Raw genomic sequence first — 18,343 nt, forward strand, 5'->3', positions numbered from 1 at the left:
CTTTTTAATTACCCCTCTTCTTTTCGGTTACGTACTGTTTCTTAATTACCATTATAATTATGATGATTGTTTCGCGGGTGTTCATTAGGAACACACTAATGGAATGTTACTAATAGTTTATTATATTTTTTGTGGGAAGCTAGTCGTGAATTATATGTAGTAACAAACTTAGGCCACGAGATCCACATAAAACTTCAGCTTTCAACCATGTATCAGTCTTAGACGACATTCTGCTTTGCGAATTACTATTATTCCCCATACACGCCCTAAAATTCAGTGCGCTGTCCTGTTAGGAATCGACTGCTTCCTCCGAATGTCCGCGACCGACAACAACTGTAGACTCAGCCTCAACAGCCCTTCAGATGGCTGTAAGCACTATGGGACTTAACATCTGAGGTCACAAGTCCCATAGACTTAGAACTATGTAAACCTAACTAATCTAAGGACATCACCCACAGGGTTCGAATCGGCGACCGTAGCAGCAACGCGGTTCCTGACTGAAGCGCTTAGAACCGCTCGGCGACATCGGCCGGCTCAACGGCTCTTGCGCAGGCGTGTGCTCAGAACAAGAAACAGCGAAACTCTTTGTTTATCCGAGAGATGCTTAACAATAACATGTTGTCGCACCTCACAGAAGCTGTAATCTGTTCTCGTATCGACCGAGACGCAGCATCGCTGATCTACAATGCCTTCGCAAATGTTCCTTCCTCTACGGTGTCCATTGTTTCCCCTAGAGTTTATTCTTCGATCTGTCTGTCTAAAAAGTTTCCATTTCGCCCTTCTCTAACCTTTAATCCTTCTGCAGAAACATGTTTAATAATGTTTTTCTTTCCTTTTCTTTCTTATAGACCCGTCTCATTTTTCATTCGTTTGACACACTGTAGACTGTTAACGAAGATCGTACCATATGAAGTAGATTATCAGATATGTGTATGACTGGATACCTTTAAGTTATAGATCCAGCACGTTCTCTGTACTGTGAGTGTTCATTAGAGACAAAGCTACTGACAGCAGCGCCCCAGAAAAAGATGACAGGACGGTATTTATATGTCATCTGATGAATGTTAGCGTGTCTCAAATGTAGAATAATATAAATTATTGCAGGGGAATAGAACAAAAAATTCTGTAGTCTTCGAATGCAATATCAGTGGCGTGCTACTTGAAACAGTCATATGGATTATATACCTAGGTGTAACGTCATAAAGCGACATGAAGTGGAAGAGCACGTAAGGTCGGTTGCAGAGAAGGCGAATGGTCAACTCCGGTTTGATCGAGAACCAAAGGGGCCGCGTGCAAAACACTTGCGCGACTCATACTCGAGAACTACTCGTGCATTTTGGATCCGAGCCAGGTCAGATTAATTGCAGATATCGAAGAACGCGCTGTTACAATACTGACCGGTAGGTTTGCTGAACACTAAACAGTTACGAAATTGTTCTGTGAAGTCATGTTGGTACACGACGTTCTTTTTTTGCGAAACACTATTGAGGAATTTTAGAGGACTGGAATTTCCTACAGATCTTAGAACGTTCTACTGCCGCCAATACGTATCTCCATTAAGTATCACGAAGAAAGGTAGATCAGGCTCGTACGGAAGCATACAGACAGTCGTTTCTGGCTCCCTCCATTTGCGAGTGGAAGAGGAAAAACAGCCATTTAGTAGTAGAACAAGGTACTCTCCTCCATTAACCATATGGTGGCTTGCTACGTATGTAGGTAAGATAATTTGCTCTCAGAGAATGACAGGAAAACTATTCCCAAAGCATTTGACAGTGTTTCCGCCAACTCGTATATTTACAGCAGACGGTGGACTGTGATCCTTTCCATTCTGATAGCTCCCATCAGGCATTGCGCAGGATAAAATAGTGGTTGAGAAACATAGTAGATTAGTATGAGGAAGGAACGAGGTTCAAATCCTCGTCCAGACATTTTCATTTAGGTTCCAACTAATACTCACAATTCACTGCGGACAGATGCTGGGGTGTTTCCATATAAGGCCATCACTGGCTTCCTCGTACTTCTTCAACTGAGATTTTGCTGGTTCCAATTGTCTTTGATGCTAACGCAAAATACAACTTTATGTTCCCTTCTTCCTCACAACGCCAGTAAGTGTCTGCTTGACGAAGCGGAAAATGAGACTCAGAGAAAAAAATAAAATTTTATGTTTTCTTTGGCTCCTTGCGCTCAATGAATAATAATAATTGATATCTTTACAGAGCCGTGTAACTATGCCACCCTCACAGTTCATCTACGCAGTGTAACTGTCACTTGATAAGCAAAGAAGACGTTTTATTTTCTGACCTGAACAAAGGAGTTTCACCCCTGCGTTCCTCAAACAGTTTTAATAAAACGCGCCAGCCTCGCTTTGGCCCACGAGTAAGGGCTAATTATCTGAAGCAACAGACTTCATTGTAAGTTTAATGAAACTTCGCCAAGTCCATTGCTTTGACAGAAGCTTCCTCCAAATAAGAATTAGTTATAAACTTAGAATGAAGCCTTCGTTATAAAATATTGCTTGCGGAGATAAAACATCAAGCGTATCACAAGACTGTCATATAATATTTATTCCACGATTGGCAGGACACCCATATAATCGTCCCACACTACTTTGCTGAATTCTATATCGCCATACGTCTGAACTTCTCTAATTCAGGAAATCTACCAAAAATTATCTTTCATTTAGCACTGTATTCAGAGAGCGATTGGCTTCACTGGATGATTGCAAAATTACTCCCCAAATCAAAATTAAGATTCAATGAGTTACTACTAAAAACATTTGTTCCTTTAAGGCTCAAAAACTATTTGGTAATCCTTTGGCAGTCACTAAGCGAGATGACACAATGGTTAAGACGTGGGATACGTTTACGAATGCAGCAAATTGCTAATTACCATCTAGTCCTTTTAGTTTAGACTTACCACGAATTTCCTAAATCGGCCTATGCCAATTTTCGGGTAGTTTCTTGAAGAAGACTACTGTAGCTCATTTTCTTTCACAGCTGCGCTCATCTTCGATTTTTAACTATGTGGATGATGAAGACAGTTTCAACTGTAATCTTTCTTTCTTCACTAATTAATTAGATTCAATTCAGTACCATTACTCAAATGAACTTTTTCCGATCTCGCAATTTATTAACTCTGGTACCAGCATCTCATTTCTTTAATACGTAACATACATCCTTGAACCTTCGTTTTAGGGAGGACAGTAACACGGGAAACTGCATCAAACCATTATTCGAACTTAACACCACAACAAAAATAACGTCAATAACTGCACCCATTGCGAAATGCAGCGCAGTTCCCTTAGCAACTTGGTTCGCGCAGAAGAAACACGAAAGTTCACATGGAATTGAACTTGGATCAGCGGCTTTCGGCTTTCTTCAGCGACGAATTCACGATTTTTCTAATACTTGCTGATCATTGTCGAAGAGAGTGGTGGGGACCATATACCAATGTGTAAATATGTCTCGCGCACACAGCCGAAGAGGTTCTGCAGGGAGGCCGGTCAGTCATACTTTGGACCGATAGCAAATGGTTCAAATGGCTGTAAGCACTATCGGACTTAACATCTGAGATCATCAGTCCCCTAGACTTAGAACTACTTAAACCTAACTAACCTAAGGTCAGCACACACATCCATGTCCGAGACAGGATTCGAACCTGCGACAGTAGCAGCAGCGCCGTTCCGGACTGAAGCGCCTAGAACCGCTCGGCCACAGCGGCAGGCGGAACGGAAGCAAGCTGGAAGCTTGTCATCCCTGCTGAAGGAGGTCTGAGGACTGCAGTATCGTCATAGGTTCTTCTCGCCTATTTTTCAGCCATTCAGTGAATATCTCTCCAATGGATCCGTATTTTAAAACGGTAATCTGCGGGCGCACCTGCCAAAGCACGCGAACTCCCTCCTGGAGGCTGGGATAAGGGCTTATCTGCTGAAATTGGCTCGACTGAACATGATTGAAGCCAGTGGAAACTTAGTTACGTCGTGACAGGAACCCTACTCACACACGAAATGACGTCTGGAAAGCCATTGTCAAAGAGTGGGACAGCGTGAGCTGAAGCGTCTTGACTACCCCGTGGACATGTAAAGGAGGATCCAAGCATGTTACAATGCCCCAGGTAAAGCAGAAAGGTGTTGAACGCTATTAGCAATGGGGTTTGGAGTTTATTACGTGCTTACGCTCTAGGAGGACAAAAAAGAGAGAAAAAGAAAGAACGCATGACGAAGGAATTATCCGAATGGGCGGAGATCGATATGTGATGTACATGTGCAGATAAACAAACGATTACAATTTCAAAAATAAAAAAAATGGGTGATTTATTCAAGAGAAAGAGTTTCCGTATTGAGCAAGTCAATAATGCGTTTGTCCACCTCTGGCCTTTATGACTGAGTTGTTGGGTGCCCTCCTCAGGGATATCGTGCCAAATTCTGTCCAACGATCGTGTTAGATGTCAAAATCTCGAACTGGTTGGAGGGGCCTTACCGTAATGCTCTAAACATTCTCATTTGGCGAGAGGTTCGGTGACGTTCCTGGCCAAGGTAGGGTTTGGCAAGCACGAATGCAAGCAGTAGAAACCCTCGACTCGAGCGGGCGAGCATTATCTTGCTGAAATGTAAACCCAGGATGGCTTTGCAATGCAAAGCTGTAGGTTGAATGTCGTCGGTGTACCGCTGTGCTGTGAGGGTGCCACGATGACAACAAAGGGGTCCTGTTATGAGCAGAAATGGCAGCCCTAATGATCACTCCTGGTTTTCGGGTCGTATGGCGGGCGACAGTCCGGTTGGTATCCCACCGCAGTCTGGGGCGACTCGAGACACGTCTTCGCTGTTTCAAATGGTTCAAATGGCTCTGAGCACTATGGGACTCAACTGCTGAGGTCATCAGTTCCCTAGAACTTAGAACTACTTAAACCTAACTAACCTAAGGACGTCACACACATCCATGCCCGAGGCAGGATTCGAACATGCGACCGTAGCGGTCGCGCAAATCCAGACTGTAGCGCCTAGAACCGCTCGGCCAATTCGGCCAGCCTTTTCGCTGGTCACCGGGGCTTAATTCGAAGTGGGACTCGTCAATAAAGACTATTCTACCCCAGGCAATAAGATTCCAGGTCGAAGAACCATTTGTTTGCCTGTAAATATGCATTACATCAACCGATTTCCGTTCCATCGAATAATTGGAATTCTTTATTTACTTAGGGTCTATTATCGCCACCCATGGATTAGAGTGATTACAGATTAACCAGTGTCTCAGACCACCGGAGACATTTATGTGCTAAGCAATTATGACCAATAATTTATCTGCGATGTTATGTGTGTTTTGAGGGCAAACGAGAGATATTAAAGAGTGGTGATTTCACAGTACTGAAGTATTATACGTAAATTCGTTGTTACTGTTAATTCAGAAGTTAGAAATTTTTGCTAAAATGATGGTGTTCTACATCTACATCTACATGGATACCCTGCGAATGACATTTAAGTTCCTGCCAGAGGGTTCATCGAACCACCTTCACAATTCTCTATTATTCCACTCTCGTATAGCGCGCGGGAAGAATGAACACCTATATCTTTCCGTACGAGCTCTGATTTCCCTTATTTTATCTTTGTGATCGTTCCTCCCTATGTAAGTCGGTGTCAACAAAATATTTTTGCATACGGAGGAGAAAGTTGGTGATTGGAATTCCGTGAGAAGATTCCGTCGCAACGAAAAACGCCTTTCTTTTAGTGATGTCCATCCCAAATCCTGTATCATTTCTGTGACACTCTCTCCCATATTTCGCGGTAATACAAAACGTGCTGCCTTTCTTTGAATTCTTTCGATGTACTCAGTCAGTCATATCTGGTAAGGATCCCACACCGCGCAACAGTATTCTAAAAGAGGACGTACAAGCGTAGTGTAGGCAGTCTCCTTTTAGGTCTGTTACATTTTCTAAGTGTCCTGCCAATGAAACGCAGTCTTTGGTTAGCCTTCCCCACAACATTTTCTGTGTGTTCCTTCCAATTTGAATTGTTCGTAATTGTAATTCCTAGGTATTTAGTTGAATTTACGGCTTTTAGATTAGACTGATTTATCGTGTAACCGAAGTTTAACGCGTTTTCGTTGTAAGGTTTCCCTTTGTGCTTAGTTTGAACGGTCCTTCGTGCACGGATGCACCAAAGAGGCTCGAAAAAAAAGCTATCCTCACTGTTAGAGGAAGGCAGTGCTAACTAACTTTGTAGATGGCCCAAAACTGTTCAAATGAGCGGGTTGGCTGCGAAAAGTAGTGTCTTCCGCGGAGCAGAGCGTATTCTCCGAACACGGAAGTGTTAAATAAACCGTACAGCAAGAGCTCAGCCTCATTCGGCCTTTCCTTTTTGGCAGCGTAGACGCGCTTCCGTGACTAGTGCAGTCAGTCCCGACAACATGGTCCAAACAGTTTAACTCAGGAGGTCGCTCTAATACTAAAGGTTAGCCGGACAATACATACATGGTATTGTCGGCTGCTAGTTGCGACAATAAGACCATCTAAAATTACGATGACCATTCAATTACGACCGCAGCCTAACCACCTGTACATGTGTATCACACATTACGATTTCCGGCCCATTCGCAAAATTCCTTCGTGGTGCTTAAGTAGCCTTTGAGGCAATGGTCATCTGCCTCGTTGTAGTGCAATGTTTCATAATTAGACCACTTTTCTTTCTCGCGCTCGCCTAATTTACTTCTTCTTTCTGAAGTGTTGCCGCCCGGAGTGGACGAGCGGTTCTAGGCGCTTCAGTCTGGAACCGCACTACCGCTACGATTACAGGTTCGAATCCTGCCTCGGGTTAGTTAGGTTTAAGTAGTTCTAAGTCGTAGGGGACTGATGACTTCAGATGTTAAGTGCCATCTGTACGTGTTCAATAATTTATGCGTGCAGTCACCAAGCGATGTTTCCCGCTTCTGTAATCTCTATATCCAAGTACTTTCGCCATAGATTTCAATACATTTTTACCTTGAGTGAGTTGCATTACTGATGCAATTTTGATACTTTTTTTGAAATTATGCCGTTTAAAATAGTCTGCAATCGCCTGTCATTCCAGTAGAGCTATGCTTCTGTCTTGAATCTGTCATCACGCCGGTCTACTTCTAAGTGATCGTGCACACAAGATCGAATCAGAGAGGAGGGTAATAGGTTTCCAAGAGACGCATCCGGTAACGAGCACGACGTTTTCACACCCACATATGACCGCAGATACTCAGGTAGCCCAGAATTTTTTTTTTCTTTTGAAATGCTGTGTGAGAAGTAAAGTCAACACCCTTACCGTTCGTCCACATACCGGCGCCAACATTGCCCGATATTTATGGGACGCACCCACACACTGCAGCCAAAATTCTTTTGAATCCGCATAGAGCCAACGTAAACATGACTGACGCACAGATCGCGGCCGGTGCGTTTGCGATTTTTAGCGTGAATAACATTACTTCACTTTATCCTGAGAAATTTCAAAGAACTCAGGTTGGAAATAAATGTGGCGATGACGACGACGACGAGGAATGATCAACAAACGAACACATAAACTCGGTTTCGAAGCGGTAAAGATAGAAAACAAACAATGTTGGAGCTAGTGTGTCATCGGCTGTCGATATTGGCCCAACGTTCTTTGATGTTCGGTCGAAATACCGACAAGCAGCGAAGTCTAATCATCATTGGGGCCAACGTTGTTTACAGTGCTGTTTCACCGAACCACACATTGGACGGACACTGTTGGCACGTGTAGAGCAGGCCTTACTGACTCCGCTTCACTAAAAGATGACAATAGAAGCATGTAGAACCTGTTTATCACGGCAATTACACTACTATCCATTAAAATTGCTACACCAAGAACAAATACAGATGATAAACGGGTATTTATAGGACAAAATTATTATATTAGAACTGACATGTGATTACATTTTCACGTAGTAACAGCCTTGATACGCCTGGGCGTTGAGTCAAACAGAGCTTGAATGGCGTGTACAGGTAGAGCTGCCCATGCAGCTTCAACACGATACCACAGTTCATCAAGAGTAGTCACTGGCGTATTGTGTTCGAGCCAGTTACTCGGCCACCATTAATCAGAAGTTTTCAATTGGTGAGAGATCTGGAGAATTTGCTGGCCAGGTCAGCTGTCGAACATTTTCTGTACCCAGAAATGCCCGTACAGGACCTGCAACATGTGGTCGTGCGTTATCCTGCTCAAAGGTAGGGTTTCGCAAGGGTCGAATGAAGGGTACAACCACGTGTCGGAACACATATGAAATGTAATATTCACTGTTCAAAGTGCCGTCAATGCGAACAAGAGGTGACCGAGACGTGTACCATTGGCACCCCATACCATCACGCCAGCTGATACGCCAGTAAGGCGATGACGAATCCACGCTTCCAATGTGCATTCACCGTGATGTCGCTAAACACGGATGCGACCATCATGATGCTGTAAACAGAACCTGGATTCATCGGAAAAATGACGTTTTGCCATTCGTGCACCCAGGTTCGTCGTTGAGTACACCATCGCACGGACTCCTGTCTGTGATGCAGCGTCTCCGGGCTGATAGTCCATGCTGCTGCAAACGTCGCCGAACTGTTCGTGCAGATGGTTGTTGTCTTGCAAACGTCCCCATCTGTTGACTCAGGGATCGAGACGTTACAGCCATGCGGATAAGATACCTGTCATCTCGACTGCTAGTGATACGAGGCCGTTGGGATCCAGCACGGCGTTCCGTATTACCCTCTTGAACCCACCGATTCCATATTCTGCTAACAGTCACTGGATCTCCACCAACGCGGGCGATACGATAATCCGCAATGGCGATAGGCTACAATCCGACCTTTATCAAGTCGGAAAAGTAATGGTACGCATTTCTCCTCCTTACATGAGGCATCGCAACAACGTTTCACCAGGCAACGCCGGTCAACTGCTGTTTGTGTGTGAGAAATTGGCTGAAAACTTTACTCATGTCAGCACGTTGTAGGTGTCGCCACAGGCGCCAAGCTTGTGTGAATGCTCTGAAAAGTTAATAATTTGCATATGACAGCATCTTCTCCCGGTCGGTTAAATTTCGCGTCATCTTTGTGGTGTAGCAATTTTAATGACGAGTAGTGTGTGTTCGCCTGTGAAACTCGCAGCCGAGTCCGCCGCCAGTGTTTCCCACGCAGTGGCGCTTCCGGCAGCGCCGCCAGTAGGGTAGCACGTGGCCGGCGCGCGGCGCGCGGCGCGGCTTGCGGGCGTCCTTGAGCGAGAGCACCCAGCGCCGGAGGCTGCGCTGGCGGTCGCGGTCGGCGCCCGGCCGGCCAGCCCCCGCGGACTAACGGCAACTGCAGGCGGCGGCTGCCGTTACCCCGGCGACGCGCCGCCGACGCGGGCGCCGCTCGCACCTGCTGCGCGTCAGTCGGACATGCAGCCTGCCAGCGGCCGCGCCGCCGCGACGCGCCTCCTCCTGCCCCCGGCCGACGTACCGCGCTCCCCTCCGCGGCGGGCACAGATCGTCCTTTAATGACGCCCGCCGACGCAGTTTCGTTTCCGGCCGGCAGCCTTTCAGCGTCGCCACGAGCTTTCCTGTGACTCAGTGTCGTCTTCTGCCGGATAATCCATCACCCTGAGGATTCTTTCGCGTATTGGGAAGTATGGTGAGTAGAACGAACTTATTTCGAAATTTTTTTGTACTCAGCCTTGAACTTCTTTGAAGCCCATAATACAGATGACCTCATACACGTTACTTTTACTTTCGCAATCTGTGAATGACAACAAAATTTACGAGCACATATTTTGTACAATGCGATGGTCCCGGGCGCGAATCCGACCGTCGGATTTGTGTCGAGGTTTAGTGAACCGGCCAGTCTGTGATGGTTTTTAGGCGGTTTTCCATATGTCTTGGCGAATGCGGGCTGGTTCCCCTTATTCCGCCTCAGCTACACTATGTGGGCGATTGCTGCGCAAACAAGTTCTCCACGTACGCGTACACCACCATTATTCTAACACGCAAATATAGGGGTTACACTCGTCTGGTGTGAGACGTTCCCTGGGGGTCCAACGGGGGCCGAACCGCACAATAACCCTGGGTTCGGTGTGGAGCGGCGGAGGGGAGAAGTGGACTGCGGTAGTCGTCGTGGGGTTGCGCACCGCTGCGAATGCGGCGGTGACGGAGCCTCTCCGTCGTTTCTAGGTCCCCGGTTAACATACAGTACAATACAGTACTACGCGTTTGTTTCAGCCACTTTCGTGGGTCAAACGCACGGTCGAATTCAACTCTTCTGCTTCGACAGGTGACGTCTCGTGTGACGTCATAAGTTTACGATGCAATCTGTAGTTGTCTTGATAACTGGTGAAAACTCGGCTGTTTATTCCAGACATGTAATGATTTACGAGACTGTCTTCGGTAGGCAGCTGTGAGCACACCTTAAGCTCTTGCGAGTGAAACGAGTAGTGATCTTATTTATAATTTCACTTCTTACAAATATTTGATTTTTTTTTTCGAAAGTGATGTGGAGACGTGGCATATTTAAAATGGATTGCCTTTTTTGGGGTCCTATTGTTGTCAAGTTATATTTGCGATAATCACTATTATGATTCTGTGAAGTGGGTATCTGGTATCGTTGTCCTCGTTTGAGCTATAGCTGAAGTGGAATATTCGGTTTTTGTTATGAGGTTTTTCGTTGTTTCGCATTCTTTCTGTTAATTGTCTCATTAATTTCGTTTCATTAGGCGACTGAAATATTTCGCCAAGTTTTTTTGTTTGTTGCCGAAATTATTTATCTTGTTTTCGCCATGTTGAAGGCTGTAAAGGCCTCTTACAAAATATCATTTGTGGTTGTCTTACTAACTGGTGTAAACTATGCTGTTTATCAAGATATGACGCCATGGGTCAAAACAGATGGGTGGTATCGGACAGTACTCTAATCCCACTTTCGTTTACAGATGAAACGTTGGAGGAATGATTGCTTATGCATTTCTGCGTTCGCTATTACTAATCTAATATTAACTTCACGTTCACTACGTAAGGGAAAGGTGGAAGTATGGACAGTTTTTGTCGATTCTGCCGTATACCTGGATACAATAACAAATTGACTGACAGCTACTTGCTTACATACGGCTACCTTAGCAACAACCAATCAGAGCACGAATTTGCTCATAGCTAGTGTCATGTGCACAGTTGTCATATCACTCTACTACCTCTGCTCTAAACAAGTGTGGTCCACCACGATTGTTCTTAAAAAAAGTGGTTCAAATGGCTCTGAGCACTATGGGACTCAACTGCTGTGGTCATAAGTCCCCTAGAACTTAGAACTACTTAAACCTAACTAACCTAAGGACAACACGCACATCCATGCCCGAGGCAGGATTCGAACGTGCGACCGTAGCGGTCGCGCGGATCCAGTCTGTAGCGCCAGAACCGCTCGGCCACCAGCGGCCGGCGATTGTTCTTATATGCTTTGTTTTACAGTGCAGTGCAGTTGCGAATCTTAGAGAAGTTATAAAACTATCATGATCCTGCATAGCGAAATCGATACTGCACGTTCAAGGGGAAAGAATTAGGTGTAAACGTACTCAGTACGGAACTGCACAGCTGCTGATACCGAAGACAGCCTAAGTTACATACCTGTTGGCTTCACACCTTACAGCATTTCTCTCAAGAGACAAAGGTCCAGCTTTGCAACCCACGTCTATACGCATTTCTTAATTACTCCAGAAGTTTCACTTCTCATTTTTCCTAGTAGTTGGTGTAACTTGCATTCAGACAATCCATTCGAAATTCTCGAAAGGTAACACATTTTCCGAATCGGTGATTCGTATACTTCCGTAACTCCTCTGATTCTGAACGTGGTCCAATAACTGATTTTCAGTTGGTGATGCGCCACATTACTTGCGTGATATACAGTTCAAAAAAATGTTCAAATGTGTATGAAATCTTATGGGACTTACCTGCTAGGGTCATCAGTCCCTAAGCTTACACACTTCTTAACCTAAATTATCCTAAGGAGAAACACACACACCCAAGCCCGAGGGAGGACTCGAACTTCCGCCGGGACCAGCAGCACAGTTCCATACTGAAGTGCCCTAGACCGCTCGGCTAATCCCGCGAGGCGATACACAGTTTTCCGTATGCAATTGGAGATCTGCATAAATCAGATGGTTGAGGTTAAGAAATCTTATTCAAAAATAGAAAATGTTGACAATTCATAATGTAGGATATTCCTGAAATCATAAGAGTACAAAAATGGAAAAACACAGTATAAAAGTTTCGAAGCATACTGAGCTCGAAAGGTTTGATATTCACGTTCGCATTATTACTTTCATGAACAACGGTGAAACGCTGTTAATAATAAAGCTGTACTGAAATAAAGAAAAAGAATAGAAAAAAATTAATGAAATCGTTTCATTGCGATAGCTGTTCTTTTAGATGTGACACAAAGTAGACTGTGTACTAACGGCGGTCCTTGACTTCATGTTTAACTACGGAGAAATTTACTCATGGCACAGGTACAGAAAAAGAAACCCGGTTAAAATAAACCGCAAGGAATTGTATGCTTTCTTGTGATGCAGGTAGAGTTCTCTCCTTGTCTGCTATGGGGAAAGTGGAGTTCCTGAAGTTCTGTGTTAAATATAATATGCGCTCCTTCTCTATAGGCCTTTATCAAAACGTGTCACGAACAATGCCACTATAATTACCAAATCGAACTTTGGTTAGTTACCTTTTTCTGTCACTACAGGAATTATAGTGATCTTCGAGCTGTACACAAGGTTTTTTGAGGCACGTTAGATGGTGTCCACAGCGATGAAGTCATGTGAGAGATCATTTTACTTCAAACGAGAACTGAAATAATCTATAAGCTGCTTTCTGTCTTTCAGACCTGATTATAAAGAAGTGTGGAGAATCCCAGTTAAGCCGACCAGTATTTCTACATGCTTACTTCCAAAAAGGTATTTGTTGTACTGTTGTAGTACTGAGAGGATCAGTCATCTTTTAAAGGTTGATCTGAACACTACAGTGCTTTCCCAGGCGTAGCGTCATTCCACTGCTCTCCTCGGCTAAAGTTTAACGTGAAACCTGAACATGTCGGAGGTTTGAGCTTTCACTCACACGGAGCACTGTAATAAGCGAAAGTTATGTAGCGTGCCGCTGGATTCAGCAAGGGTAAATTGCTGGTACAAGTTCTTTTATTCTCCGTAGGTTTACTTCATGATCCGTTTACGAAGTGTGTAAATATCAATTACTAATCATTACCGTTGGATACGTTGCGGTTCGAATTCTAACAGAGATATTACAATACGTCGTGTATGTGAATACAAAGACCTCTGTATTTGTTTAGATATTGCCAGATCTACCTCCACCAATGTCCTTCTCATTGAATTCAATGAGATCCCACTTCACCTGATGTATGAACGTCTCGACCATACGTACTGAAGCGAACGCTTCTAGTTACGAGCGAATCTCTTCTACACGAGGTCCGCGACTCAGTGAATGATACTACCACTTTAAGAATTTAGCAGAAGTGAACTTTGACATACCCTATTTTTCTCAAGAGTATGCCTCTTCAAAAATCTTAAGCGCTTTTCTAGTAATTTTTCCTTAACCCATCACCATTCGTTAAGTCAGAACTCATTAATTAAATGTGGGTAGTTATCGGCTGATAGGATATCTGAACTGATCGGAACTATTAGTGACTCTGTTACAGCCGGTGGGAAATGATGCATATTTTCCGACGAAAGGAAGGATAAACTCTCCTATGAGGAATAAATAACGACGTGCTAAATTAGAAGACCTCGAACATGCAAAAGACGTCCACGAAAACAGAACAGCGTTCATCCCAGATTCATACTCTTCATTTTCATTAACAAAAACTTTTTCGAGATCTGCAAGACTGGTATGAATATACCAGCTGGAAACACGGAAGTAACAATCATTTGCCGTCGCTGACAGAATTACAGCGACATCGGCGAACTTCAAGGTTTTTATTTCTTCTCCCTGAACTTCAGCTCCATTTCTCAATTTCTCTCTAGTTTCCTTCACAGCTTGTTCAGTGTACAGACTCAATAACATATGGGCAGGATACAACCCCGTCTATTACTGAAAACTGTGGGAGTGACTTACACCCTCCCCATTAGGGTCAATATTTTTCTTGAACGAATGCACGCTCTGTGTAACAAATCCCTCGTGGGCATTTCAACGCTTCTAAAGCAGTCCTTGTCCACTGCTTGTGACGCAGGTGTGAACTGGAAACGAGAGGCAACACCCACAGCTATAGCAAGGCCAGAAAACCTCATGTATTGGCGAACAGGGAGCGTCGAGCCTAACGGAGGTCGGTTATAAAAAATCCCACGAAATCACTAGAATAAAGTGCTTCCAACAGTCCAGGTATCAAAATGACAGTGCATATGGAGTTAAAAAGGATGAAGTGCAACGGTCGAGCAGTTCTGCTTAAACCGCACACTTCTGTACTAAGGGACGCTTAGAATCGTGCAAAGAGCGACGTCACCTGAAACGAATGATTTGGAGAGACGAACACGCTACACCATGTGGCAATCTGATGGAAAAGTTGGAGTTTGGCTAATACAGCATGAACGTTACCTACCATCATATGTAGTACCAACGATGGAGAGAAAAGGAGGTTGTATTACGGTATTGCGGTGTTCATCGTGGTTAGGATGTGGTCCCCTTGTTGTGCGTGCCTACGGAGTATCGCCTCAGCTGTGCGACTGGATTCGTGATTTCCTGTCAGAAAGGTCACAGTTCGTAGTAATAGACGGAAAGTCATCGAGTAAAACAGATGTAATATCCGGCGTTCCCCAAGGAAGTATTATAGGCCCTCTATTGTTCCTGATCTATATTAACAACATAGGAGACAATCTGAGTAACCGTCTTAGATTGTTTGCAGATGATACTGTCATTTACCGTCTTCTAAAGTCATTAGATGATCAAAACGACTTGCAAAATGATTTAGATAAGATATCTGTATGGTGTGAAAAGTGGCAGTTGACCCTAAATAAAGAAAAGTGCCAAGTTATTCATATCAGTACTAAAAGAAATCAGCTAAATTTCGATTACGCGATAACTCACACAAATCTGAGGGCTGTAAATTCAACGAAATACTTAGGGATTACAATTAGAAATTACCTAAACTGGAGCAATCACACAGAAAATTTTGTGGGTGGAGCAAACCAAAGACTGCGATTCATTGGCAGAACACTTAGAAGGTTCAACAGGTCTACTAAAGAGAATGCTTACACCACGCTTGTCCGCCCTATTCTGGAGTATTGCTGTGCCGTAAGGGATCCGCATCAGGTGGGACTGACGGATGACAACAAAAAAGTACAAAGAAGGGCAGCTCGTTTTGTATTATCGCGAAGTAGGGGAGATAGTGTCACAGACATGATACGTGAATTGGAGTGGCAATCATTAAAACAAAGGCGGTTTTCGTTGCAACAGGATCTTCTCATGAAATTTTAATCACCAGTTTTCTCCTCTGATTGCGAAAACATTCTGTTGGCACCCACTTATATAGGGAGAAACGATCATCATGATAAAATAAGAGAAATTAGGGCTCGCACAGAAAAATTTAAATGCTCGTTTTTCCCGCGCTCCGTTCGAGAGTGTAACGGTAGAGAGACAGGTTGAAGGTGACTCATTGAACACTCTGCCAGGCACTTTATTGTGAATAGCAGGGTAATCACATAGATTTAGATAGATGTAGATGCTTAAGAAAATGCTAAATACTGAAGGACATGAACACATTTTACAGCATTGTGTTATACGCACAGTATAAGAACGTGTAAGAGTCGATGATGGTATCAGCATTACGATACACCCTGTCATAAAATATCATATGTGAGGCAATGGTTTGTGGACAATACCATTCCTGAAATTGACTGGCCAGCCCAGAATCGCGACCTGAACCCACTGGAACTCATTTGGAATGAGTTAGAACGTCACCTTCGCTTCACAATCCGGTGTCTAACATCACTATCTTCACTATCTTCTCTGGTTTCGGCTCTTGAGGAAGACTGGAGTGCCATTCCTCCACAGACATCCAGACACGTGATTGAAGAGTCTAGAGCAGAGTTCAAGCAGACCAATAGGCAATTGATGTACCCCATATTAATGTTCACTAATATGCGTCCTGATATTGTAATCAGAGAGTTCACAAACTGTTTTAAATGTTTGACGCCTAAGTATTTGCGTTAATTTTAGATCTATATCATTTTTTATATTAACTATACTGTGACTGTTTAATGAAAACGTCTTAATTTTACAACTTAATGTACGTGCGTGAGGTTGGTTGAATAGCTAACATCGAAAGCCCATATAAACAAAAAAAAACAATGAACAACACCTGTACGGCAGTTCATCCATATAGGTAAATTATAATAACGTTCGACAGCTCGCAAAGTGTTGATCCTAACTTTGCACACGGAAGCTAATCATTTGTTACTAATATGCGTAACAATATCGCAAGGAAGTTGTAGCACTTTGACAAATGGAAGACATTGTTCTAACATGGTGCTGAAGTGGTTTTTTATTCTTTTAACTAGCTTAGGAAGACGCTCATGACATACAACGTTGTAATGCCTTGTGAGATAGAGAAGAAGGAACAATTGCTAGCTCATGAGAGTGCACAATGGAAGAAAGAAGGCATTGTCCTCAACGCAGTGGCGCGGGAGGCTGTCACGGCCTCAGCTTCCCCACCGGAGAGGAACGCGTGCTTGCTAGACAGGCAACATTCTGAAAGCATCTGTGTGCACCCGCAGGTTAAATTCTAAAGGAATTACTACTTCATTACGAACTCGCGACAGAAAAAGGATTCCATCGAGGAACTTCCTTGTTCGCACTAAGTACTTGATTATTGTCCAGATCAACCCTTGCCAGAACGTGCCATGCCAGATATTATTCTGAAAAGGACCTCACGCGAGACTAGTAGCTTCCCTTACAAATAAGGAGACTTGTTCCAACTTGACCGAAAATGGCGGTAACGAATTGTGCGTAAAATTTTAAATTGGATGCTAATGAAGCTTTTATCTGTTAATGTAGACATACCAGACGCATTACTTAGTATTAAAATGTGATGACTTGCCTTACTTGCAGGGCAGTGTCGTCATTTGATATGATTACGACACAAGTGTTCGTATCAACTTGCAAATAAATTCATATTATAATAATAATCAGCGAAGCAACGACCAAAAATGACACTTCTTAAAATAAAAAAAAAACACGCTGACATGTCGAACCGTTAAAAGGCTCTTAGGAGATTTAAGACGACAGAAAATGTCTCCCATATGAGGACAAAGCGTGGAAGGAGATGGTAAATCCTTATTCTTTTGCCGTAATGGACACATTGCTGATAGAACGACAAGATGAGCTACGGTTACCCGCCGTTCAGATAAAGTAGCGACTTACGAGAAATGGGACGAGCAGAGTATTTAGCCTTTTAAAATGTGACTCTGCCGATGTCAGAACTCTAATCGCTCAGACGAAGCCGCGACGGACGAATTATTGGTGCCTTGCAACAAAAAACAAGATTGTAAATTAAAACATACTAAATAAGTTTGGAGCTTATGCATCAAATATATCATCGACTTTGCTTTAAAATCAACACAGATTTCCTCTGCAGCTTCTGGCAGCTGAGACCGCGAGATCTGCATATCTCTACATGTCCACCTATTGCAGCCATGTAATTGCCACGAAATGTAACGATTAATTACGTCCAACTGATAGAACAATGAAATTTATCAGTTAATGAAGCAACTCACTATCATCCAGAAATTAAATAGTAGGAGACTGCAATGGGCTGGACACGTGGCTAGAATGGAAAACAACAGAATCACCAAGAAAGCATTTGAAGGAACTCTCCGGGCCACAAGGCCATTGAGCCGCCCCAAACAAGGTGGAACGTTAACATAGAGGAGGACATCGCAGCATTAGGAGTTTCCACATGGAGGAGAGATGGCTCTCAATGGCTCTGAGCACTATGGGACTTAACATCTATGGCCATCAGTCTCCTAGAACTTAGAACTACTTAAACCTAACTAGCCTAAGGACATCACACAACACCCAGCCATCACGAGGCAGAGAAAATCCCTGACCCCGCCGGGAATCGAACCCGGGAATCCGTTGGTAGCTCATCTCTTGTGGATACTATTGGCGGTCCGTCGTCATTGGATAGAAAGGAACTATTGCACACTTATTCTGGAGAAGGGTTATTGGTTGAATGCCGCCAACGGTATCCACACGGGATGAGCTACCAACGCCCCCTTCTCTGCATCAGAGCGGGAATATTAGCCAATGACTATAGCCCACCAAGGGTAGCCATATGAATTTTAACCAATACTATCACTTCCCCAACACGAACGCGT

The 18,343-nt window shown here is 43.9% G+C and overlaps 1 protein-coding gene across 3 annotated transcripts in view; it reads left to right on the plus strand.

Moving 5' to 3' along the window:
* Window positions 1-18,343, plus strand: part of LOC126343123 (serine proteinase stubble) — a 746,947-nt gene that overhangs the window by 278,480 nt on the left and 450,124 nt on the right. Inside the window, exon 1 of one of the 3 annotated variants that reach the window (XM_050001916.1) lies at window positions 9,300-9,624. The exons of the other annotated variants lie outside the window; for them this stretch is intronic. The gene's annotated coding sequence lies outside the window, so the exon portion shown is untranslated. Of the gene's footprint in view, window positions 1-9,299; window positions 9,625-18,343 lie in introns of those variants that run through there. 3 annotated transcript variants of the gene reach the window in all.

Source organism: Schistocerca gregaria, chromosome 1, assembly GCF_023897955.1.
Source record: "Schistocerca gregaria isolate iqSchGreg1 chromosome 1, iqSchGreg1.2, whole genome shotgun sequence".
NCBI classification, from domain to species: Eukaryota; Metazoa; Arthropoda; class Insecta; order Orthoptera; family Acrididae; genus Schistocerca; species Schistocerca gregaria.